Source organism: Leptonychotes weddellii, chromosome X (genome assembly GCF_054177405.1).
Source record: "Leptonychotes weddellii isolate Sample4059 chromosome X, ASM5417740v2, whole genome shotgun sequence".
NCBI lineage: Eukaryota > Metazoa > Chordata > Mammalia > Carnivora > Phocidae > Leptonychotes > Leptonychotes weddellii.
Window position 1 is genome coordinate 57,358,072 of NC_138385.1, and position 26,965 is coordinate 57,385,036.

Genomic DNA, 26,965 nt, shown 5'->3' on the forward strand with positions numbered 1-26,965 from the left:
TGGCAGCATGTCTGTGACCTAACCGAAACATGTTTCTACCCCACAGTTCTTGAAGCCTTTCAGTGCCTGACTTTTCACATAAGCAAGCTCGCCCTCGCCCTTACTCTGTGCCAGGCACTGGGGACTCAAACTGGGAACTGGGCATCCAGTCAGGCATGCCTCAGAGTCCCAAGGGGCCAACTTTCTCAGAGGATGACACACATTCATGTTGCTCCTTGTGCCAAGGCAGGGGCCTGGTCGGGCTCAGCCAGCACTCAGTGCCTGGCCCAGAGCGGGCATGTGATACATATTTGTTTGAGTTGTTGAAGGAATTCTAAGCCATGAGAGAAAACAAGATCTATGTTGGCCAAACTCTACTTTCCAAGCTAGAGAGTCAAGAGGTTTTGCGTCTGATTTGTTTCCAAGCTGCTGGGATACATATTGTATTGAGTGCGGCAGACGCCAAGAGGGGGCTTTGCCTGGGGGTATCTGAGAAGGCTTCCAGAGAAGGTGTCATTGAGGCAAGTTTTGAGGAGTCAATGAGGTTTTCCAAGGTGGAAATGAACACTCTAGCTAAGTGTAGGGAATGGAAGCATGACCAAAGGTAACAGATTGGGATGCGTGGTTGGAGGCCCGCGAGTAGAACACTTGGCTCGAAGCGGGTGGTAGGAGATGATGCTGGAAAGGTTGCCTGGACCCCATGCTGTGGAGGGCCTTCAGTTCCAGCTGGAGGAACAGTTTCAGGAACATGTTACGGAGAAGGAAATCTTAAGTAAGATTGAGCAAGTAGTGATGTGGGAGAAGCAAGAGAGAGAGAGGCGGGTCAGGTGGGAGGTGACCACGTGGCATGACAGCCTCTGGGACTTGCGGTCGCGGCAAGAACAGAGGGGGAGGGCGAAGTGTGAAACGCCGATGACGACTTAGGCAAATAGGGTCTCTCATCTATCCCTGGGGGAACTGTAAATTGGCACAGCCATCTCAAAGAGCAGTTTTGTGACATCCACACATCGCCCTCAACCCAGCAACCTGACTTCTAGGTACATACAAGATTTCTTCTACATGTACAAGGGGAAATATGCACAAGAATGTTCACTGCAGCATTGTTGGTAATGGGAAAAAAAGAGAAACAACTTAAGTTTCTTTTTTTTAAGATTTTATTTATTTATTTGAGAGAGACGGTGAGAGAGAGCACGAGCAGTGGGGAGAGGGAGAAGCAGGCTTCCCGCCGAGCAGGGAGCCCGATGCGGGGCTCGATCCCAGGACCCTGGGATCATGGCCTGAGCCGAAGGCAGACGCTTAACCATCTGAGACACCCAGGCGCCCCCCAAAACAACCTAAGTTTCTATCAGCAGAGGATTTTTATTTTTATTTTTTTTAAAGATTTTATTTTTTTATTTGACAGAGGGAGAGAGACAGTGAGAGAGGGAACACAAGCAGGGGGAGTGGGAGAGTTGGAGAAGCAGGCTTCCGCTGAGCAGGGAGCCCGATGCGGGGCTCGATCCCAGGGCCCAGGGATCATGGCCTGAGCCGAAGGCAGACGCTTAACCGACTGAGCCACCCACGCGTCCCAGCAGAGGATTTTTATAAAAAGTGTTTTTATTATTTACGTGATGGTTTACTATATAGCAATTAACACGAACAACCTACATCTACACGTGTAAAAGGAACAGAGACCAAAAAAGATAATGCTGAATGAAAAACAGCAAATTGTACACAGCTCTTTCACATGGAATATCACTTACGGCAGATTTTAAGTGTACAAAACCCAATACTACACGCCATGTACAGACACATAAACATCGCCTGGATACGTATCACGGTCAAGTTAATGAAGGACAGGACAGGGGAGGACAGCATATCGAGGGATTTCAATGGTATTATATGTAATGTATCGTTTTGCCAGAACATAAATCTCGGGCAAACACGATGCAAATGTTAACATTTGTTCATTTTGGGTGGAGGGTACATGAGCATTTGCTGCATTATCCTCTGACTTTAAAAGAAAAAAACCACTTTAAAAAAAAAAAAAGAGGAAAAACGGAGAGGAGAGGGATGGAAGAGAGGGGCCTGGCCATTACCACATCTAGCAAATTAGAAGCCCACAGATGCACACTGAAGGATACCACAGCTACAATTTAAAAAAATAATAACAGGAAAGGGGCGCCTGGGTGGCTCAGTCCGTTAAGCGTTTGCCTTCGGCTCAGGTCATGATCCCGGGGTCCTGGGATCGATCCCCGCGTCGGGCTCCCTGCTCAGCGGGGAGCCTGCTTCTCCCTCTCCCTCTGCCTGCCACTCCCCCTGCTTGTGCTCTCTCTCTCTGACAAATAAATAAAATCTTAAAAAAAAGAAAAGAAAAGAAAAACAGGAAAAATGACCCCACAGCTCCCAGTAAATGCCACATCACAGGGCCTGGGCTCAGTTCCACTCTCGCCCGAATCCAGCTCCACTGGCTTTCAGACAAGAAAACAATTAATAAACAGTGCACCAAAGCGACCCAAGGTGGAGAACAATGACATGGAGCTTTGGCCAGGCCCAGACGCAAAGGCACTCGGGAGAGCGAAATTTACACATATGTTCCCCACATGAGAAACAGCTCATCCCTGCAGGGTATCCAACCGCCACAGCTGGTAGCAGGTCCAGCCTTTGCCAGGGGCCGGGAGTGGAGGCAGAGGAGGAGGGGGGCTTTCAGGGCATCAGAGCCACAGAGAAGGACATGAAATCAAAGGGAAGGCAATCTCACTAGAACTAGAACGTAAGCTCCGGGGATTTGTTGGGTTCTGTTTAGTTCCCTGCTGTGTCCCCAGCCCCTAGAGTGTCTGGCATACAGTAGATACTCACTAATTCTGTGCTGAGTGAGTCAAAGGGAATGGTGAATGGCTTGGGGTAGAAGGCAAGAGCGTTGAGCGCCCCCAGCTCTCTGGCATCTTGATTGCTCAAGTGACCGGATTTCAGATGTGCCAAAGCAGTGTTCCTAGTGACTTCATACTGCTGCCTACGGTAGGAGCTGGGGCCTGGAACTGAGGCGTTGGCAGAAGAAAGGGTGATGTAGCTACAGAGAAGGGAAGCTCCAGGAGGAGTAAAGAGCCAGGAGGCTCGGGCAGAAAACATCCCTCAATAACTGAAAATCTGCACAAGCAGGGACAGGTATGGGGAGGGTGTTGGTGAAAGCATAAAGAAGAGAGGAGGGGTCTCACTCCTATCCTGCACGACTAGCTCAGGAGGGGCTCCTTTGCGCAAATCTGAGAAAGGCTCCTCCTCCTGCTGGATGGACACTTTGGAGAGCTGCAGTGCCTCTGGGAGGAATGGGACAAAGTGGCCCCGGGGCATAGGGCTCGGTTATTGGAGCTTGGGCGGGATTTTGGGCCCCATTCGCAGGGCACCCTGGCACAGTGCACAACTTGCGCAACCGTACACACCAGATCACCATTCCTGACAACCAGGTTCTTCATAGTCTCCCATCATTCTGCAGCCGGCTGAGGGCATTGCCGCCATCCTGGCTGCCATCTGTGTTTTGCAGCCCCTGCCAGGCCTCCTTGCCCTGGACTGCAGGCAGGAAAGTCCATTGAGCCAAGACACAAAACTCGGTTCTAGGGTGAATTCTGAATATTATTCTACGTGCAAGGGCTCCGTTCTACTATCAGGAACATCTCAACTGCTTCAGTTAGGGTGGTACATGCGTCTCTATCCTCCTGACAGAGGTCAAGTAAATTGCAAGAAGCTAGAGGCCAGAAACAAACTGTTGCACCCCCTGGTGTTGGCTAAAGGAAATGCTGATGACATTTCTCTTGTCATTCTGGAGGAGAAATGAAAGGCTCCCCCCATCTCCATCCACAGGGAGTTTGGGGGTCTGCCAGAACACCTGCATTGTAAACAGCAGGGCTAGAACATTAGCAACCACCCTGAGGCCCTGCTGGGATCATGTCACTCCTTCTCAAGCAAGAGAATCCATCAGATGGCCACTCTGTCTCTCTGCCCCTCCCACCAACAAAGTTACCTGCCTCTGCCTTTCAAGAGCTCCTTTCTCCCCAGGAGGCCAGGCCCTTCATTTTTTTCTCAGGGCAACCCCTGCTGACCCCCATCCCATCCTCTTAACTAACTACCTTTCACTGACTCCAAGGGTGGGAAGGTCACTTAATCTCTTTGTGTCTCCACTTCCTCATCCGTACCGAGCTGGGGAAAGAAAACAGTATCTACCTGATCGCGTTGTGAGGACTGAGCGCGTTAATTCACATACAGTGTTTAGCTTAGGGCTTGCCAGAGGGTAGGCACCCACCAAATGTTGCCGATTATGATTATGATTATGATGATTATCATCATGAGTGTGAAGGGTACAGTTAAGGGCGGTGAAGTATTAATGGCACTGAACCAGTCTGGGCAGCCACGGAACAAGCTGTTCCTGTTGGGATGGACAGGGATGGACAGCTCTGGAACGAGAGTTGGCTTCAGGAGGGAGGCCCTACGAAGAAGGCTCTGGCCATTGCCAGGCTGGATCCTGGAGCCGTCAGCGTGCATTCTTCTGCAAAGCAGAATCGGCTACTCTTTCCTCTTGAAATCCTTGGCTTCCCATCTTGTCTCCTCTGTCCTATTTAGATTTGTTCTCCTCCTCTGAACTGACGGGGCAACCCGCGGGCTGGCAGCACCAGGAGCCGGCCGCAGGGGCCATGTGGCACCAAGACTCGAGGCACGCCTTCTCCATAGCCCACCCGGCACACCGGGCCTCACAGTGGTTGGGAGGCATCCACTAGTGGTTCTCATCCCGAGACTCGCGGGGCTCCACGGAACCCAATTCGGGGAAACACTGACTGAGCTAAGAAGGCTTGCAGCCAGGACCAGGCTCAGTATGGGCAAAGAGGATTTGGAGAGCAAGAGAAAGACCCCAAAGTGTCTCCTCTGTCATTCAGTGGCTGTTGCCTGAAATTCCACCCTCAGAATGCTTCATTTCCTAGCCAGAGCCAATGTTCCAGTGAACATGCAAAGGCCCCAGGAATGGGGATGGTGAGGGGTGCCTGGGTGGCTCAGTTGGTTAAGCGACTGCCTTCGGCTCAGGTCATGATCTTGGGGTCCTGGGATCGAGCCCCACATCAAGCTCCCTGCTCGGCTGGGAGCCTGCTTCTCCCTCTCCCTCTGCCTCCCCCCCCCCCCCGCCGCCGCTTGTGATGTCTCTCTCTCTCTCTCTGTGTCAAATAAATACAATCTTAAAAAAAAAAAAAAAGAACGGGAACAGTGAACCATCTTCACTGTTGATGGCTTCAGTGGAACAGTTTACTGAGCAAAGTCTCTGTAAAACTGAGAAACACAGCAAGGGCCAGCTCCCTTGTCCCCCTGCTCAGCCTGCTAATACCGACTGAGAAATAAAGATTCAAACACAGGGAAAGGAATACATCACACTGCATTTTGATTTCAATAAACCTGGGGTTTTCATCCCAGCGCTGCCTCCTATTAGCTGTGTGACTTTGAGAAGCCACCTCACCTCTCTGAGCCCCGGTCTTCCCATCTGTACAGCCCTGATGATAATAATAACAGCAATACCAGATTGGTAACGTTGTTGGGAGGGGTCTTAAATGAAAAAAGAGGTGTAAGGGAAACTAACCTAGTGCCTGGCTCAGGGGAGCTCGTTTATTTGTTCCATCTGCATTTTGCTCTGAGCCGCCAATAGGGGCTTTGCCAACAATGTAAAGACACTGAGAGGCAGGAACACAGGACAAAGGTGACTCCTGAACATCCTCTGCAGTGTCTGTTCTTGAAACGTCCCCAGAGAAGACAGCGTAATCCTCAGCCCAGGATTTGGGAGCCGGCATCCAGATGGCATGGCCCATTTATCAGTGCCACCAGACTCTCAACTTTAATAAGCTTTCTGCATTCGTAACCACAGGAAGAGGAGGAAATGGGCCAGATTCCTTGGTGATAATGAGCACCGCCAGCTCACTTTTATATTGGCAAAGTGCGTCGTGATCACTCTGATTAGTTCGTTCTCACATCAGCCTTCGGGAGGCACAGGCGTATTTCTTCTCTTTGTTTAAAGATGTAGCAACTGGAAAGCACGAGCTTTCAGCCATTTCCAACACTTGGCCTGGCCAAATGCCTCTTCTAGGCATATGGAGTTGCCTTATTGCTGTTAGACTCTTAGGGATGGCTTCTTAGGGTCGAGGGCCCTTCAATACTTTTCCAGGAAGATAGGCTGCCCGGTGTTGTCTAGAAGACTCTGTCTTTCACCTATCAGACGGGGCTGTGGGCAGGCTTAGGAGCAAAGAAACTCCAAACCTTAAAAGGTTAGGAATGCAGGGACCAGGGAGTTAGGGAAAACGGACCAATGAAAGTGCTTAGCAACATCCAAGGACCAATGGGGGGTGAGCTCCTGTTTCCAGGAGGCAGCCTTGATTTTCATTGGCTTTGGCTGTGAAACTGTCTCCCTGAACTGGGAGCTTTGTTTAGGTGCTCCTACCTGTCCATGGAGGGGCCTTAAGAAAACTGGGGGAGCTCCCACTCAGGCCTTTACCATCGGTAAGTTCTCAGCCATAAAAACAAAAACAAAAACACAAAAAACCAAAAAAACAACCCCAAACTAAAGCAGTTTTCAGCAGACGTTCATGTTTGCCAGGTCTACGCAAGTGCAGACTGTGGTCTATACACAACGTAACAAGGCATCACACGGTCATCTTAAACCCCCGAGTGAAGGGCAAGCTATTTATATGTCAGTCCCTGCCAGTCCCAGGCCTGTCTCAGTCAACGAGGGCGGTCAAAGACATTCTGCCCGCTCAACCTGGCTAGCTCCAGAGTCCGTGGGAGCCCAGCCTGAGAGGGCACTGGGCAAGCGGTCTGAGAGGACACTGCAAATAGCACTGCTCTGGGCACTGCCTCGGAGGCTGGGCATGAGCTGAGCCCCCGAGGCCATGGGGGCCTCCCACGGGCACCCCACCAGGAGGGGCTGGTTTTCCTCCCCATCCATCGTGCATGGGGCCACTGTCCTTGGTCTCTCCAACAGCCCCGCCCACAAGGGACGTGGCCCCCAGTTCCGAGGCTCAGCTCGCTGCTGGGGAGCCAGTTGGCAGGTCTGGCTCCTGCCAGCCCCACCCTTCCCTTAACGTTGGGTCTCTGCAAAGTCCCCCCGGCCTTCGTAGGCCTGCGGGTCGGGCAACTAGATTCCCACTGGACCCCAAGGACTGCTACTGCACCCTGCTCCCTGCATTTCCCAGATGGTGCCATCTGTACCAGATTGGCCCTGAGTTTTCCCCATACCCCTTAGACACTGTACTCACGCTGCTCCTCATGCCCCGGCGGAGCCGTTCTTTAATTTTAGCACCTACTGTGTGCTAGAAGCTGGGAAGTTTGCTGGGTCTTAGTTGTCCCTGGCCCTGCTGCTCAGTGGCAGCTTGGACCCCGATGGCCCCGTACCCTACGTGGGAGCTTCCAGAATGTTCCACAGCCAAGGCCACATCATTTAGGAAATTTCCATGAGCCACTCTCTTTATGCAATCCCTCGAGTTCCGTGGGGGCCCAAACCGTGCCAAGGGGTGAGTGGGTAGGACACCCTGACAAGGCTGCAGGTTGATGCTCATGCTGACAGGAGCTTGAGTTCTTGTTCTGGGAGCAGCACCTTCGCTTCCCCTCGCCCAGGGAAGAGTTCCCAAACTAGGAGGAATCTGAAGTCACGCTGCTGTCTGAAAGGCTGGTCTCTGGTTGTGTCAGATGCATCAGTCCCAAGCATGTGAGAATCCAAAAAGCCACGGTGTCCTCCACTGAGGCCATGTTGGCCCCGGACACCCGCTTCCAATTCTTTGGATTCCTGATTTGCACTCGCTTCCCACACTGTTCCAGAAGCTCTGCCTGGAGTGCCAGTCTGTTGGGCCGAAGACTGACCTGTGTCCCCTCAGTTCCATGCCTCCTCCTTCCATGACCACAGGACTGGCCATGCTCCTCTGGAACTGACTCCCTGCATGCCTCCCAGTTCACCTGGTAGCTCTTTAAGGACACGGCCTCATTCATCTCTGTATCCCCGTCACCACACAAAGAGCGTGGGCCCAGGAAGTGTTGGCAGGACAAACACATGCGCTCAGCTTCAAGTGTAGGACTAACCTGGTCCCCTCACAGTGTGGCCGGTTTGTTTTGGGCCTGCAGAATCTCCACTCCTTTCTAGCAAAGATCGTACCTAAAACTTGGGGTTCCATTCGCCTGGAGTGGGGAAGGACGAGGGCTTAGGAATCCAGGCCCGGGTGAGATGGAGTCAGTCTTTGCCCAAATCATCGACTGTGTGTGGCCCAAGAGGCGGGGAGGCCACCCTGGTCAAGAAGGGGGCCTCGGGGAGCCTGGTGCATGACAGCCTCTGAGAAAAGGGACGACCAGAGGAAAGCGTGCTGAAATGGGCATTGGCGCGTTGAAGAAGTTGGTTTGGAGGGAGCACAGGCTTGAGGCCAGAGTGCCTAGGGCCAAATCACACCTTTGTTGCTTCCTCGGTGACTCTGGGCAATTTCCTCTTTTTTTTTTTTTTTAAGATTTTATTTATTTCTTTGACAGAGAGAGACACAGCGAGAGAGGGAACACAAGCAGGGGGAGTGGGAGAGGGAGACGCAGGCTTCCCGCTGAGCAGGGAGCCCGATGCGGGGCTCGATCCCGGGACTCCGGGACCATGACCCGAGCCGAAGGCAGACGCTTAACGACTGAGCCACCCAGGCGCCCCTCCGGGCAATTTCCTAAGGAAACTTCTCATTGCCCAGTTCCCTCAGGTGTAAAAGGGGGGCCAGTAACATTGTCTACTCCACTGGGTCAGCACAGGGATGACAAATAACACGTAGCGACCACCTTGTAACACAGATCCTTCTCAATGAATGGCATCTATTATTATCATTAATAACACTTGGGACATGATCGATGTTCATGTACAAAATGTAACCTGGTTAAATCCGCAGAGGCCCCCAGGAGTGTCTTCGGGGTGTCGTTATATGTGTAGGAGGGGGACATTTTCTAGAAAATTCATTTTAGCAGATCAAATGAAGCGACAGTGAACTGGTTATTGATCAAGGGGTATTCGGTCTGCTGGCATCGAGAACTCCTGAGTAGGGAAACGTCTGTTGTGGTTGCGTGTGTGTGTTGCCCATCTCCCCCAAGTCAACTGTGGGCACCCCGGTGGAGGCACGGAGCCCAACTCTCCTCTCTCCTGTACCCCACTACTCTGCGTACCTAGCCCAGGCCTGGCCCGGAGCACATGCATGAGTGGAGAGGGTAAGCAAAGAATTCTGAGCAGGAGCCCCCTGATGGGGGTCTGTGAGACCCCTGAATTGCATGTCTACACCTGCTTTGTTCATTCATCCATCTGTTTACTCAATAAAGCACCTATGACGCACTGGGCTCCCAGTAGGTCCACACCTTCAACCTAGGCCCCCGGCTCCCTGTTCACTGCACAGGTTCTCATATCGCCTCCTTTTACTCAGGGACCGGCTTCCTGGTCAGACACCCTGCTCAGCTTTGAGGTTCAGCCTCTTCCCAAGGTTCTGCCTCTTCAATCCTCCCCGCCGGCTCCTCCCATTACTGCTTACAAATAGGTGTGGTCCAGTTCCCAACCCCCTTCCGGCTCCAGGACACCCCGCCCCAGCCTGGCCCTAACACTCCAGGTCCCTACTGGCCTGAAAAAGGGGTCGGGAGTGAGGACCAACTCACAGACAAAGAAAACAGAGCAACTGGGGCGCCTGGGTGGCTCAGTCCATTAAGCGTCTGCCTTCGGCTCAGGTCATGATCCCGGGGTCCTAGGATCGAGCCCCGCGTCGGGCTCCTTGCTCAGTGGGGAGCCTGCTTCTCCCCCTGCCCCTGCTGCTCCCCCTGCTTGTGTCCTCTCTCTCTCTCTCTCTGTCTGTCTCAAATAAATAAATAAAATCTTTAAAAAGAAAACAGAGCAACTGAGCCCTCAGGGAGGAAGCCGATGGCAAAGTAAGGCCTGGCAAAACAGTGAGGCCAGGAAGTCAGCCGGTGACAGTCCTCTCCTGGACCCCTTCAGCCTCCTGGGGGCTGAACTGGAGCCCCCAGCCCCCCACAGAGGCAGCAGACTGGGCTGCCTGCCACTGCATCCCCACACAAGCTTGGAGCCCAGGAAGTGAAGCTTCAGGCTTTTGTTTCAAACGACTAGCTCGCTCTGCCAGACCGTGTGGTTTGAACACACTCTAGATGTTTTCCTGCTGAAATCACAGAGACTAGGGACCGGAGAGCTTGGAGGCGAGAGCAGAACGCACAGGGGCAGGGGCTGAGGGGGTGGCTTCAGCCATGAGGCCTGCAAGGCCTGTGTCTCCAGGCAGGGCCTCCGGAGTCCTCCAGGCTCCACCCCAGGCCACTCTACCCCCTTTTACCCGACAGAACGCACTCGGGATCTGGCAGTTGCCAGTCAGGGCTGGCAGGCCTCGTGGGGAAGCCCAGAGCTGAGGGGAGAGGGGGAAAGAGAAAGCAAGCAGCATCCTGCGTGGGCAGCTCCGGAGAGACCGTCCTCGCCTGGCCCTTCTGGTACTCCTTTTGTTTTTCATCCCATCCCCACCCCTAGCCTGCTGAGAATCAAGAGCCAGGGGCCAGAATCGGATGAGTACATAAGCCACACGTGAAATGTTTCAACCCAGAAAGGGAAGAAGGGAGGGGACGTGAAATCCTGCCCCCACTGTTTTCTTCTCCGACTTCTTGGGACTTGTTTGTGCTCTCTTCTGTTTTAAAGGTGATTCTGAAAGTCAGGTGGATATATTTCTGCATCACCCAGGAGCCGGGCTACTTGTGGAAGGGAAGGGCAGGGCATCTGGCCCCCGTGTTTCTTTCCTGCTCCCTCTGCTCTTCAGGTTACAGCCATTCCAGAGGCCACAGAGGAGCGGCTGGGAGACATGTTTTGATGATGTAGCTCACGAATTTAAAATCATTGTCACAAGGTTCAAAAATGACAGTATTTTATTATTTTTAAAGATTTATTTATTTATCTGGGGGACGCCTGGGTGGCTCAGTCAGTTAAGCATCTGCCTTCGGCTCAGGTCATGATCCCAGGGTCCTGGGATTGAGCCCCACATCGGGCTCCCTGCTTCTCCCTCTGCCTGCTACTCCCCCTACTTGTGCCCCCCCCGACAAATAAATAAATAAATTTGAGAGAGAGCACGCACGCAAGCTGGGGGATGGGCAGAGGAGAAGGAGAGAGAATCTCAAGCAGATTCCACATGGAGCTTTGCAAAGCCCAACTCGGGGCTCAGTCCCACGACCCTGAGATCACGACCTGAGCCAGAATCCAGAGTCAGAGGCTTAGCCGACTGAGTCGCCCAGGTGTCTCAAAAGTGATGTTATTTTATATTGAAACCAAATCTGAATTTCTGGCATCTCGAAAAATGGGAAAAAGTAGCAAACCAGGTCAGTAATTCTAGATGAGAATGAACAGCACGGCTTAGAAGCCGATGTCCCCATAGACGGGGTGCAAACTCTCCCATTTCCCACAGTCCACACATCTCCTTATGGTGGTTCGGGCACGGAGGACCACTTATCATGCTTGAGCTTGTGTTGGTTTGTACGTGGCCTGCTTCCCTCACTTATAGTAACTTCCCGGGCCCTCTCAGCATTTTCAGTCGAGATCCCTGATCTACATCCAGCTACTTACTATTTCCAAAACACACCTCCATGTTGGCCTTCATTCTACCCTCTGTATGCCATGCCACCCACAGCCTACCTAGAAATGGTTATCCATCTTCTAAGATCCAGCTGAAGCTTCGTCTCCCCCATGAAGCCTCCTCCAAGCAGAGTCGGGGATTCCCTCCTCTAGATTCTCGCTGCATCCAGTCCAGTCCTCCCTCATTAGCATGGGCCCACTGGCTTATCGTTATGTGTCTCTATGTCTGTTTCTGCTGCTAAACCGTGTGTCCCTCAAGGGCAGGGAATGGGTCTTCCTTCTCCTTGAATCACCAGCTCCTAGTGCGGGTCTGGCACAGAGGAAACACTCAAAGGCTTGTTAAATAAATGATGACTGGCCGAAGAGATAAAAAGGGAGTTACAAATTGTTCACTCAGTATAGATAATGGCTGTCCTTCGATGGGACCGGAGGCAAGCTGGGTGGAACTAGAGCAGTTCTGGTTTCCCTGAAGTGACAGCTAGATGAAGTCAGTCTCACTCGGCACCAAGTGCTTGGTGCAGAGCCCAGCACACTCCAGGTGCTCCTGGACTAAAAGATTTGAGTCCGTCTGACCAAGGAGCACGACACTTGCGCTTTATTTGGGGTCGGAGTGCTCCGGGGGCCACCCTGTGTCACTCTGGTTTAGAATACTGCCTCCAGCACATCCATGTTCTGGGACCCTGGGCAAGTGACTTAAACTCCCTGAGGTTCAATGTCTAAACCAGGAGAAAGGGGGCGCCTGGGTGGCTCAGTCCGTTAAGTGTCTGCCTTTGGCTCAGGTCATGGTCCTGCGGTCCTGAGATCAAGCCCCACACTGGGCTTCCTCATTGGCGGGAAGCCTGCTTCTCCCTCTCCCTTTGCCTCTCCCCCCTGTTCATGCTCTCTCTCTCTCTCGAATAAATAAATAAAATCTTAAAAAAATAAATCAGAAAAAAATGGGAATAATAATACTTCATTACAGAGTAGGTATGAGAAGGTAAACAAGGTACCTCTGGACCAAGTGACATGCTGCAGTCAGTTAATACATGTTTGGGCCCTTTGTTAGTCTGAGTTAGTTAGGGTGTGTGTGTGTGTGTGTGTGTGTGAGCGTGAGTGGGTATGTTCAGTGAAATGTGGAGTTCCATAGGTAGGATCTGTGCTCCTATCCAGCTCCGATTCCTTGGGATACCCTCTCAAGGGAAGATTAGGGCACAGCCCCTGAAAGGAAGAATCCGGTTCCAGGATGCGCAACAAAACCTCCAAAGAGAGCTAAGCCTAGTTCCTCCATCAGAGGCTGCTCACAGGCATGGCAGAACGCTGCTTTGCCCCAGCCCCCATCCCATAGTGCCCACAACACCCATAGGTATGAACGCTGCACTCTCTTAACCCATTTTGGGTTGTGGTTTCCTCTTCCATGTAATGGAAACGGTAACAACTGCTTGGAAGGCTGGGTGGGTCATCTAAAAGCACTTCACTTGGTGTTAGTGTACAAAGCAGAAGCTCAATAAACATTGGGGTTCTTTCCCTTCCCTGGGGCCATAGGACCGTAGGCTAACAAATGAAGAATGGTGAAGGGAGGGACACTGAGCCCGTTGCACACTGAAGGGGATGGGCATGAAAGTGACAGTGACAGGAGGAATTTTAATAGGGCCACGATGAGGGAGGCCACAAGAGTGACAATGGGTGCAGAAGACGCATGTGTGGGTCGAAAATTTTGAGGGGGGTGGCGCGTCTGACTGAGTTCTGAATACCACAACTTCACACAGGACCCAGCGGACCTGATGCAACCAGTTCGCACCTAACCAAAGAGGGCCAGACTGTGGTTAACCAAGCTTTCTGAGATTTCCCACAGACACCACGTGGGGATTATTGATTGGAAGTGTACCTGCCACTGAACTGGACTGAACTCGAAGCTGTCGGCGTTTTTGAATGCTTCAAAAGATATTTCAGAGAGGCATTGTTTATAAGCAGTGAAAAATGACAAGAAATCTAAATGTCTAACAATTGATGAATGGATGAATAAGTTGTGGTACAACCATTATGTGGAAGAGTATACAGCAATAAAATGAATAAATTCTAATTGTGTATCACCATGGATAAATCTCAAGAGCAAAAAGAAGAATATGTGGACGCCTGGGTGGCTCAGTCGATTAAGCATCTGCCTTCGGCTCGGGTCATGATCCCAGGGTCCTGGGATCGAGCCCCGCATCGGGCTCCCTGCTCAGCAGGGAGCCTGCTTCTCCCTCTCTCTCTGCCTGCTGCTTCACCAGCTTGTGCTCCCTCTCTCTCTCTGTGTCAAATTAAAAAAAAAAGAAAAATCTTAAAAAAAAAAGAAGAATATGTATGTACTTGTGATGCCAATTACAGAAAGTTCAAAAACATGCAAAATAATATATATGGTTTATGGATGTATACGTATGTGGTGAAAGTATAAATACATGCATGAGATTTAGGAACAGAGATTCTGGCTTCTTCTAGGCTAGGATGGGGTGGAGCTCACAGCTAGATCCTAATGAGCTGTTTCTTAACAAAAATCTGAAGCAAATGTGGCTAAAATGTTAAGATTTGACATTTTACTCTCTCCTTTGCTGTATGTTTGAAAGACTTTATAATTTTGAAAATTCAGGGCAACAAAGGGTCTCAGGCTGCCCCTGCCTTATCCTTTTGTACACACTCCTTTATGAGGACCTGCTGCAACAGGTAGGAGACTGGGGGTCTCTCATAGGTCCTTCACAGACCATAAATCATTTAAACCTTCATACGACCCTGGCCCTGGAGGCTCAGACAGGTGAAGTGACTTGTCCAAGGACAGGAAGTGTGATTAGGTCCCAGGCTCCCAAGCCCCACTCTCATACCCTGCATCCGAAGATAGGAGACTCGTGCTGCTTGAGGTTTTCTCTTCTCTCTCTCCCTCTCCCTCTGCTCCTCCCCCGACTTGTGCTCGTGCTCTCTATCAAATAAATAAATAAATAAATAAAAACAATCTTTAAAAAAATAAGAGAACCCAAAACCTTTAAAAAAATAAAGTGGCACACTTAAGCCCTAACATATCAATAATCACAGTAAATATAAATGATCTATATATTAAAACTGAAAGAGATTAGCAAAGTGTACTAGAAAACACAACTCAACTATATGTTGTCCACAAGAGACTCACTTCTAACATAACAATATAAGTAGGCTGAAAGTAAGAAGATGGAAAAGGTATGTCATGCAAACATTAATTTTAAAAAGCAACAGAGCCTGTATTGATATCAGATAAAGTAGACTTTAGAATAAAGACAATTACAAGGAAGAAGAGACATTACATATGATGAAAGGATAAATCCACCAGGAGGACAGCAATCCTAAATGTGGATATAACAAACAACAGAGCTACAAAGTACTAGAAGCAAACACTAACAGAGCTGAAAGTAGATACAGGTGAATCCACAATTGTAGCTGGGGACTTACACATTTCCCTTGCAATAATTGTTAGACCTACTAGACAGAAAATCAGAACTCAACAACACAGTCAACCCATAAGATCTAACTGACATACATAGAACACTCGACCCGGCAAGAACGGAGTACACATTTTTCTCAAGCATTCATGGAACATTCACTGAGGTAAACCATATCCTAGACTATAAACAAACCTCAATACGTTAAAAATATTTGAAGTCATATTGAGTGTATTCTCTGACTATAATGGAATCGAACTAAAAATCAATTTAAAAAAAGACAGCAGGAACATCTCCAAGTACATGGAAATTAAACAACACTCTTCTAAACAATCATGGGTCAAAGAGGAAGTCTCAGAGAAAAATTTAAAATACACTGAACTGAGTAAAAATTAAAATACAGCATATCAAAACTTGTGGGATCTAAAACAGTGCTTAGAGGGAAATATAGGGCACTTAATGCTTATAACAGAGAAGGGGAAAGGCCTTAGATCCATAATTTGGAAGTTCCTTCTCCAAAAAAGTAGAAGCAGAGAAAAATAGACCCAAAGCAAGAAGATTAAGGAAAGAATAAAGATAAGAGCAGAAATCAATGAAATTGAAAATGAAAATGCAACTGAGCAAAATCAATGAAACAAGAAGCTGGCTCTCAAAAAAATCAACAGAACTGATAAATGTCGAGCAAGAATAGCAAAGGTGAAAGGGAGAAGACACAAATCACCCATATTACAAATAAAACAGGGATATCAGTACAAATCCTGAAACCCTTAAAGAGAGAATAAGCAAATATTATGAACGACTTTACACTCATACATTCAGCACCTTAGAAGAAATGGACCAATATTTCAAAACCACAAACTACCAAAGCCCAGTCAAGAAATGGATAATCTGAATAGTCCTATGATTTAAAAAACCGAATTCAAAATTTGAAAAGCTTCCAAAAGAGAAGTCTCCAGGCCAAGGCGGTTTCACTGGAGAATTCTACCAAACAAAGAAAAATTAACACCAATTTTACACAGCCTTTTACAGAAAATAGAAAAGGAGAGAACACTGTCTCAATTCAATTATGAGGTCAGTATACAGGTCAATGGCACAGAACAGAGAACCCAGAAATAGACCCACAAGCTACACCCAACTGATTTTGACAAAGGTGCAAAAGTAATTCAGTGGAGGAAGGATAGCCCTTTCAACAAACGGCACTGAAGGAATTGACACCCATAGGGAAAACAAACAAACAAACAAAACAAAAAACAAAACAAAAACCAAAAAAGCTTCCAAATAAAACAAAACAAAACACAAACAAACAAACAAAAACCCTCAGCCTAAAGCCTCACACCTTACAAAAGAATAACTCAAAATGGGTTAGAGAAGATCCAAGGCGGGACAAAGAGTTCTTGAATTTGCTGCTGGAAGGATGAGGCATAAAAGGAAAAACTGATAAACTCAATAAAATGTTTTGCTGGGCAAATGGAAAGCACAAGCTGCAGAGTGTTGGAAAGTATTCGCAAAGCACATAATCAACAAAGGATTAGTATCTAGAATACATAAAGCACTTTTAAAACTCAACAGTAAACAATGAACAATCCAATTAGAAAATGGACAAAGGCCATGAACAGACATTTGACTGAGGAGGATATTCAGATGGCAAAGCACATGAAAAGGTGGTCAGCATCAGTAGCCATTAGGGAAAGGTAAGTTAAGACCACAGTACAATATCCCCACACCTATCAGAATGGCTAAACTTAAAAAAAAAAGAAAAAGAAAAAAGAAAAAGAAAACCCACAGTGACCACACCAAATGCTGGTGAGGATGCTGAGAACCTGGATCACTCATGCGTTGCTGGTGGGAATGGGAAATGGTACAGCCACTCTGGAAAATAGTTTGACAATTTCTTTAAAAACTAAGCATGCGATTACCATACAACTTGGCAACTGCACTCTCGGGCATTTACCCCAGACAAATGAAAACTTATGTTCACAGACAAACCCGTTACATAAATGTTCATAGCAGCTTTGCTCCTGATAGCCCCAAAGTGGAAACAACCCAGATATCCTTCAACAGATGAATGGTCAAACGAACTAGTAGTATATTCATACCATGGACTACTACTCAGCAAAAAGAAGGAATAAACTACTGATAGATGCAATAACTTGCAAGGATCTTGGGGCTCCTGGCTGGCTCAGTAGGTTAAGCGTCTGCCTTCGGCTCAGGTCATGATCCCAGAGTCCTGGGATCGAGCTCCATGTCGGGCTCCCTGCTCAGCGGGGAGTCTGCTTCTCCCTCTCCTTCTGCCCCTCCCCCCACCCCCCTCTTGTGCCCTTGCTCTCGCTCACTCTCTCTCAAGTAAATAAATAAAATCTTTAAAAAAAAAATTGCAAGGGTCTCAAGAAAATTCTGCTCGATGAGAAAAGCCAGTACTGAAAGGTTACACAGGATATGAATTCCTCCGTACAGCATGATCGAAATAACAAAAACAATATATACTCTTGAAGAATAGCCTCTCGGTTGCTGGGGTCTAGCTATGGGGGGGGGTAGGGAGTAGGTAGTGGGTGGGTATGAATGCCAAGAGGTAGCACCAGGGAGATTTTTGCGGTGAGCCAACAGTTCTGCATCTCCACTGTGGGGATGGTTACGCAAATCTACACATGTGATAAAATTGCAGACACACGATACATACACACACTCACATACTGAGCATATGTAACACTGTGAAATCTGAAGAAGCTCTGTAGATTGTACCAATATCAATTTCCTAGTTTTGATACTCTATAATTAAGATGTCAACACTGGGGAACACTGGGTGAAGGGTCACAGGACCCCCTGTACATTTTTTTGCAACTTCCTCTGAATCTGTAATTATTTCAAAATAAAGAGTCCCCCCCCCACACCGGGTTGGTTTATGTATTTGATGTATTTATTTCCTAAGATGTTCGAGCTGGGTTTTCTCAGGCGAGGTCGTAAGTCACTGTACGGGAAAGCAGAGAAGGGAGGAAAACCAGCGTTTGCTGAGAACCTGCTCTGGGGCAGTCAGTTCACATACGTGATCGTATGTACTTCTCAAGACAACCCCGACAAGGTTGGCATCTTTTTTTTAAAGATTATTTATTTATCTATCTATTTGAGAGAGAGAGAAAATGAGCAAGGGAGAGAGAGAAGGAGCAGGGGGAGGGGTGGAAGCAGACTCCCCGCTGCTCAGGGAGCCAGATGTGGGGCTCGATCCCAGTCCCCCCGCCCCATCCTGACCTGAGCTGAAGGCAGATGCTTAACGGACCGAGCCACCCAGGTGCTCCTCTTATTCTCATTTCATGACGAAGACAATGAGACTTAGGTTCTGGGCTTGCCCAAGTTAGTAGCTAATAATTCCTGATTGGAGCTAATAATTAGAAAGCACTTATGTGTATAGGCTCATGTATGTACATGCTCAGGCATGTATGAGCCTGACACTCTTTTCCTCAATCCCCAGGCACTTCCCAAAGTAAATATTGGAATTAAAATTAAAAACTTAGTAACAAAAAGGAAATGCATTTTAGATTCCAAGGCAGAAATGAGCCCTCTCTGGTGCCCTCAGTAAGTCCTATGTAGTCTCCTACCCCAGCCCCTAGAACCCTTGATTGCACATATATCCACATGTCTGCCTCTCCCTCCAAGCGCTGTGTTACGTAAACTCCTTGAGAGACAGAACCATGCTTTACTCCTCTTTGTGACCCTAGAGCTTGCCACGACGTAGGGGCACGACTGATGTCTGGTGCAGGGACAAAAGAAATTAGAGATCACTTTCAATCCTGTGAACAATTCTCTCCTCACCAAGGGGGCTGGACCTGGGACTACTCGAGAGCACACCCTTACCGGCACCTCACCGGGCTGGGCTGGGTAGACGGTGGACCTGACTCTCTTTGATACCCATCACAGCCACCAGCCTGTCCTGCCTCACCAGAGCCACAATTTTGCCAGCCAGTTGTTAAACCGTCTGTAGCTTGAAATCAGCCACGGTGGGAATATTTATGCCACAAAACTTGGCAAAGGCTACAAAGCAGAGCACCGCCCCCCCCCCCACCAGAACTGGCTGTTAAACATTTACCAGCACACCACTGATCCCAAACATTTGGTTGCAGCACTTCGGTCCATGTAAATAAAGAACCCCCGAGCAGAAGGGGCAAAAGTGAGCCTTCTGTGGTGCCTCTAAGGTTCTATACCTTGAGCCGGGTGCTGGTTACACACAGATGTAGACATATGTACAAATTCATTGAGCTGTACATTCACGACTAGTGTGCTTTATGCAATTTATGGTATGTATGTTTCCCTCAATAAAAATGAACTCCCGGACTATGCAAAGAGCTGTGGATCGATCCTGGATGCCCCCCGTGGAGACCCCACTTATCAAGATGCGTGCCGAGCCCCAGCCATACTGATCTGCGTCACAGATGACGCGGCTCTGCTGGGTGCATTATCTATTGCGCAGGAGGGGGCAAAGGTGGTCCAAGCGGCGGCTGGTGGCACCAGGCATCCGAATCCCTCCGTGTCTTCTCTTCGTCACTGCTGCTGTCATCTCTCACCTACGTTATTCCTGGCTCTGTGGCAAGAGATGGTGCTGTTTGCTGACGGGCAGCATGACTCACTACTCGGCAGATCATTTTTCTAATTAAGTGGCGAGATGGATGGATATTTTCCCATACTTGGGCAGAAGCCTCCTTCACTTGGATCTTTTTACTGGAATCACTCAGGCTTTACATTTCAGGGGAGGTTTTCTCCACTTTACAAGAATATAGTACACAAAACCTGGTCCCCTCAGATGATTGGACTTGTGGAGAAAATGGGAGAGGAAGCTAGGCACTTCTCAAAAAATGCACCCTCCCCAGGGAGAGGAAACCACCTTTCCTGAGTTTCTTCCATGAAGCGGCCCTAGATGGGAAGGCCCAGCTCCTTATTCTATCTGTAGAATGCTGGCTGGCATTTAACCTTTCTAACACAATCCCCGGCTTTCCCCGCCCCCCTCCCCTTCCTGTGTGCCAGCACTTCTTGGGGATGCAGGAGCAGCCAGGGTGAACGAGGGGACGTTTGCAGAGTGTCAACATCACAGCCCGGAGAAATCACACAATCTATTGCCCATCTCCCCTCCAGGCTCAGAAACCACGCCTCAGCTAAGCCCCGCTCAAGCCCCAAGTTCCCAGAGTGCAGTGGAGACAGATACTGCTGTGAGGTTTTGTTTGGGAGGAGGGTGGTGGTAGCTCCTGGCAGTCCCCCTCAGCCCCTCTCAACTAGAGTCACGAAGCTCACCCATCCACTCAGCCCCCTCCCATTTTTGCCCAGGCAGGGTGAGCAGGCCCTGGCTTTGGTCACCGTGCTCCTTCACTGTATTCATTGGCCCTTATGCAACCTGCCAGTTAGGACTCCAGGCCTGAATCCCAAGCCTACTAGGATAGGGTTATAATTCCCACTGGCTTTTGCCAGGCTTTTTTTTTTCATAGGAGCTACTTCCTATAACACACACACACACACACACACACACACACACATATACGAGCCTACCTGCGCCACGTCTAAGCCCTCCACACCCGAAGGACCTCCCAAGAACCAGTATTCCCAACCCCGCCCCTTCTTCCTCAACAGCCTAGGTGGCTGAGATCCCAGCATGCCTGCTGCTCAAGTTATGACAACTCACTGAAGTCACAAAGAACAGTCCTCAGATGCTCTTGGCAAAGCCATCCACTGCTTGGCCTACATTTGATGTTGAAGGCCCAACTAGGGGCCCAGCTCTACCCCTAATGTCCAAAGATAGGCCTGGCCTGTCCCCTTCTGCCTGGGAGGGGTTAGGCTAACTTTCTGCATCCCTGCTGGTTCCTGACCTTCAAAGTCCTTCCCAGTGGTTGAGGTCATGTTTGGAGCTCAGGCCCAAGTCTCTTTCAATAGGGACTGTTGTCAGGTGAGACGTACCCACTCCATTGCCAACAACGTCAGCACTTATCATGCCTTCATCAGGTCACCTGAGTGCACTAGAAGCTGGTGCCTCTTCCCTCTCTCAAATGGGCTGGGATGTGGGCGAGGGAAAGGAGGGACCGAGACCTGGAAAAGGAGGTCAGGTGGGAGGATCAGCTGCCATGTTGGGTTGCCGGGTTCCCCACAGAAGTGATGGGTGCCAAGAGGCATTTAACAGATGTGTGTTGAATACATATATAAATAAATGCACGGATGGATCCTGAAATATACAGGGAAAACATTCTGGAGCTCTCAGAAATCTCTATCACCTGCCCAGTTTGCCTTCTCTACCCCTTTCTTTGGGTTTCCATCTTTAGGCTAAGTATCATTAAGTCCTTTTCTCTGAAGTGTAAACTGAGTCCTTAAAAATTAAGAACCTTGCTTGCAGGCATCCCAGAAAGTTGAAAACAAGCCCAAGGAGACCTTGCACGGCTCCTGACCCCTTTGCAAATGCAACTCGAGCAGACCGAATCCCACTGACCTCATCTGAGAGGCTACATGCCCCCAGAGGTTCGTGGACAGACAGATGGCTGGGGCCGGACATAGTCCCATCTGCCTTTCTCATGGGGTTCCCAGCACCCCTCTGGCTTCAGTTCCTCCAGCAGCAAACCCAACACTCCCCAGTCCCAAACTCCCACCCATCAGGGGTCGAGTAGGCAACTCACAAGCGTGGTGGGGGGCCAGGCTGCACGGACCAAGCCTCTCTCTGAGCCTACAGACACCTGAACACAGAGCCCCTGGTAGAGTCACCGAGAGGAGTGTGGCCAAAGCCCATCCATCTTCTCCCTGCCTCGGTTGCCAAGGTTCTTGGATGTCCTGGGGGTCCCCCTCCCATTTCCCACCAGGTCCGTTTCGGACTCCCCAGACCTCACTGACAGGGCGAAGGTTAAAATGTCCCGACCACGTACCTAGTAATTCCAGCAACTTGCCCAGCAGTCCTCCAGATCGCGTGCTTGGGAGCTGGAGGAGGGACAAGGTGAGAGGACAAGGCTGCTGGGGAAAGCCCTGGGCTCCGTAACCTCCTGGCCAAGTTAACAGAGTTTCCAGACTAAGGCCGGAGGAGGGACGAGCAAAGGCGAGAAAGGAAAGGAGGCAGGACCAAAGCTAACCCCTTCTTTTTTCTTCCTAAACTCAATCCAGATTCGCCTTCTTAGGGCTGCTTGAAACTGATCCCCGCGGCTCTGACTCGTCCTTTCTTAAAGACATAGTCTCCACTTTGGGGTGGTGCTGGGCGGGGGGAGGGCCGAGAGGAAAATCTCACCTGGCCAAAATATGTCCCAAAACAAAAGATGGGGGGAAGGCAACATGAATGCCAAGCCCCAAATGTCCCACACGTCCACTCCTGATTCAGACTCAGAGCCGGAGGTGTATTTGAGATTCCCCCAGAGCAGCCCGCTCAAGACGTCTGCCGGGTGACTCAAGAGACCCTGTTACGGACACAGGACTACGGTGGGACATGGGTCAGGTCCCCAGGACTGGCAGATTAGGGGCCGAAGCCGACATCTGCAGGTGAGGGTGGGAAAAGGAGCATGGGACTTGGAGTCTTGCCTCTACCACTACTCCGTACGCGAGAGCAAGTCACTTTCCTCCGCTCTGCCCCTGTTTCCTTTCTTGACATGTGAAAACATATTAATCCCAGCCCTGCTGAGCTCCGGGCTTGCTGCAGTCTCCCATTGCAGCAGAAGGCAGCACCCTTGGGGACCTGGGATCTGACCGCCCCTCACCCACCCCGCCCCCCGCATGCTGTTCTGCTCTGGCTGCCAGATATTTGCATGGATCAGACTTGGGACTTTCTGCTGGGTTGGGTAGAGGTGGAATCTGGGTGTGAGCTTGTGAGTGGGCGGATGGGGAGCCACTGTGTGTGTGGGGGGGGGAGGAGGAGGGACAGACCGTCTCCCGTGTTCCTTGCAAGGCGTTAACAACCCGTCAGGATCTACCATCCGAGGGCACAGAAAGAGGCTGTGAGCACATCCTCCTCTTTCCTTCACCCCCGTATTTCCCATCTCCTTCTGCGGGAAGACCACCTAGGCCCTCGGCCTGGCGGGGCCTGGAGCCAGGGCCTGGCGGGGCCTGGAGCCATGCTCCCAGAGTCCCAGGATCTAGCCCCATGTCCGGCTCCCTGCCCAGCGAGGAATCGGCTTCTGCCCCTCCCCCTGCTCCCTCTCTCTCTCTTTCTTACTGCAGGCTCCCACTCCTCTTCCTCCCTGAGGCTGCCCATCTCGTCTCCACGCCTGGGCTTCTGTTCCTTCTCATCCTGTCTGCAGAGCAGGGCGTGCTCTCCGAGGCTCCCCCTCCTTCCTCGCTGTCCCCCGAGAGCAGCACACAGCCCCGTTTCCTTTTGAGGGCATGGTTGGGAGCTGTCTCCACATCAGAATCTCCCGAAGGGCTTTGGAAGAAATGCTCCTTAGTCGAGCCTCAGCCCTGGAGTCAGAGCCTGTTAGTCTGGGGGTGGGGGGTGGGGACTGGGCACCTGCCACCGTGAGGGCTCTGCAGGTGATTTCAATGTGCAGTCAGGGGTGCGAGCCACAGATTTGAGGGTTTCTGCTGCTTATTACATCCGGGAATCCGGGCAAGGGTGAGCAGGTAACAGATACGGGGAAGGACAAAGGCTGGGCATCTCCCAACGTTGTTCCAGAAGCCTTGGGCTCCCTCCATGCAACACTCTCAGGAGAAAATAATGGCGATGGCTCACCAAGGGCTTCGTGTGCTACCTCGCTGCATCCGTAGGACCATTCTCATCTTCGGAGGTACCATTATCATTCTCATTTTACAGTTGAGGAAACTGAGGCATCAAGAGGTTGAGAAATTGGTTTATGAGTGTGCAAGGGGCAGAGCTGGGATTTGAACTCAGGCAGGCAGCTGGCAGCCATTATTCCCCCCTCCCCACCGGCTGCCGACCACTGAGCCTGGTACTGCTCTCAGACGCTTCCCTTCTCCCCAGAAGTGCCCTCAATGCATACCCCAGGTCTGGAGACGCTCTGGGGCTGAAAAAGTGCTGTTGGCTGCTGTGCATTCAGGTGTCCTTTATCTTGCGGGGGCGGGGGGGATCATTTGTATTTGAGGGACCTGCATTTGAGGGCCAGCACTCATCTTCCAGGGAAGACAGAGAGCGGCAGTTGTTACAGAATGGACTCTGGTCAGACATGCCTGGACGCGTGGCCCAGTTTGGCCCCCTACATGATGGTGCCCGTAGAGACAAGGCTCCCTCCTTGCTAGTCCTGGTCTCCTTGTCTGTCACAGCTAGCTCCCAGAGCCGTGGAGCTGTGGGGAAAGCATGCGGGCGGAGTGCCTGGCACAGAAGGGTGCTCAGTGCGCATGCTTCCCGAGGCTTCAGGAAGAGCCTTCTAGAGCAGGCCGAGGACCCCTTTGGCAGCCCGGTGCTGCCTGTGGACCCTTTCTCAGAAAAAAATGCATCTAACAAATTATGAAGGATGACAAAGGAAACGGATTACTGTGTCCTGAAATACAACTTCTAATCCAGTCGTACGGGCTTCTTGATGAACACACTCAACATAACAAGATCTAGCAGCGGTTCCAATGACTCCCTTCGTTTTTAGGTAGTGATGAGCATTAATGATGTTCTGAGATGCCTGCAGCCAGTGGAAGGTGATAGGAAGAGCTGGAATTCTACTGGGGACAGTCACGGATGCTGCCAAGGGCGCTGTGGTTTATTGCTCTGGAGACAGATCTACCTGCTCCTCCGCTCATTAGCTGTGTGATCCAGGCCAACCTACTTAGCCTCTCTGTGCCTGTCTTCTATGTGAAACGGTGGCGGGGGGGGGGGGGGTGGCTCTGAGCATGCGCTGAGTTAATGAGCATACGTCAAGCGCTTGGATCCTCACCTAGGACCATAGCAGATGCTCTCTAAGTGTTGGCTCTTGCTGTTTTCCGCAAATGGGCTTCTATAGATTAGGGTGCAGATCCAACCCCAGGGCAAAGCCCTCCCTCCAGCGAAGTTCCCCTCCTATGCAAAGACAACTCCAACACCTCGCATAATACCATGCCATTTGTATTCTTTGGAGACCTGGGATCTTGAAATGTTTCCTTTAAAACACTTGCCAAGGCCAGCTCTTTGAGGCCAAGAAGTGAGCTCCTTTTCAGGGACTGCCTGTCCTTGGGCTTCACCTCAGGAGAGTCCCCCAAGGCCTCTCCCTGCAGCCCCCCACTCACTCGCTGCCCCCTCCCCCAGCTGCCCTAGGCGCCGTAGTCCCTGGCTCTGCCACAGCCCTGGGCTCCCTATTTAAGAGTCTGGAGTGTGTGCCTACAAACTTCTAACAAGCTAAAGGGGGATTTGGAAACCTGCAGCCCCTCTAACATATTGTAGTCGTCATGGGTCAGGGACGGGGTTGGGGAGGATCCAAGCCATCCTTGTGCCATGCCGATGTGGTAACTGAGTCAGGTCCTCTCTCCTTCCACTCCGCACCCACCTCCCTGACCTTGGTCTGCTCTGCTGCTTGAGCCTTTCTGATCCATGCTTCTGTTCCTGTTGCATGCCAAGAATGTCAACAGCCCGGAGGAAGCTTACTGTTCAAGACTCCAAGCTCCGTGAACACCACCCCGCTGCACGTCCTGCCAAGTCGGAGAGGAAGAAACTGGAGGCTGCGGTAGGGGAACGGAGCTGGCCAAGGACTGAGAGCCAGCGAGAGAGGGAGAGGTGACACTGAGACGCAGGTCAAGGGGTCACAGAATCTGAGTGTTCTAGAAAGAAGTTTAGTTTAGTGCCATTCCCATTACATCACCCGCCTCTCAGAATTACACCCCCAAATCCTATTGTTTCAGGTAACAACTGGAAATATTGGTTTTGTCGGAACTGTAATGGCTACTTCTCCTTGTGTGCGCTCATTTTGGAAAGAGCAGACAATGCTCCATCTCCTTCTCCCACTGCTCCCCCAGGCTCCTAAAGGTAGTCCTCCAGCATCTGTCAGCCCAAATTTCGTCCTTACCTGTTCGAGACGTGGGCAGGCCCTGCCTGTTCACCACCATGTTCACAAATACTTCTACCGGCCTGGGCCCACAATCGGGTTGCCAGTCTCATGTTACTAGACTTCCCCGTTGCCTGGAATCTCCCAGAACACACTAGACTGCGTCTGCCTCCCTTGTGCCACCCTAACCCCCGATACCGGGCTTGGCACAGTGTGGACATTCCAGCCTTCAGAAATGAGTGAATGAATGAATGAAGATGGCGGTGTCGCAAGGGATAAAGAGGAATAAGCCACAGATTGCCCTGCCCTCCCAGGAGCTTAGAACTTACTTACGTAGGCAGGATATATAAAGTCACAGAAATATGGGAAGAGAGAACGAGGTCGCCATGTTGGGCTTTCCCTGCGGACCATCCAGAGGCCTGGGGCACTGTAAACAGTCTGGAATGTGAAAGCTGTCAGGTCCAAGGGCACGGCAGGGCGGCAGGTCATGGAGGCAGCAGCTCAGATGAAAGGGGGGCATTAAGTTACGTGTCAGGCTGTTAACAGGGCTGGGGGAGCTGGGAAAACCAGATGTGGTTTCCAGGAACCCGAGACACCAAGGTAGCAAAGGCAGGGTCAGGGTGGACAAGGAAGATTCTGGAACTATGCCGCCAAGGCCTAGATCTTAGCTGCAGCGTCTTCTTAGTAAAACCGGAGGGGAAAGGGAGAGGAGACAGGAAGGCAGGGGCTACATGAGCAGTATCTGAATGAGAACAGAAGCAGTGAGAAAGGCAGGAAGGGAGCCAGGGCAAAAATGGCCAGGGAACCAATTGCATCTGGTGACTGAGAAGCTGATGATATATATGGACGCTGAAAGGGGCAAGTCGCTGGAGGGGTGCGAGATTGTAGCTTTAGGGCTTCAATGCATTCCTCAACTTCATGCATTCACTCACCAAACATGTATGCAACACTCACGACACAGTCCCCAACGCTGTGTGTGTGTGTGTCCGAGTATCTACACATTCTAACCTCTAGGGAACACTTGAGAACTCTCCTGCCCCTTCACCTTCAGGGAGGACAAG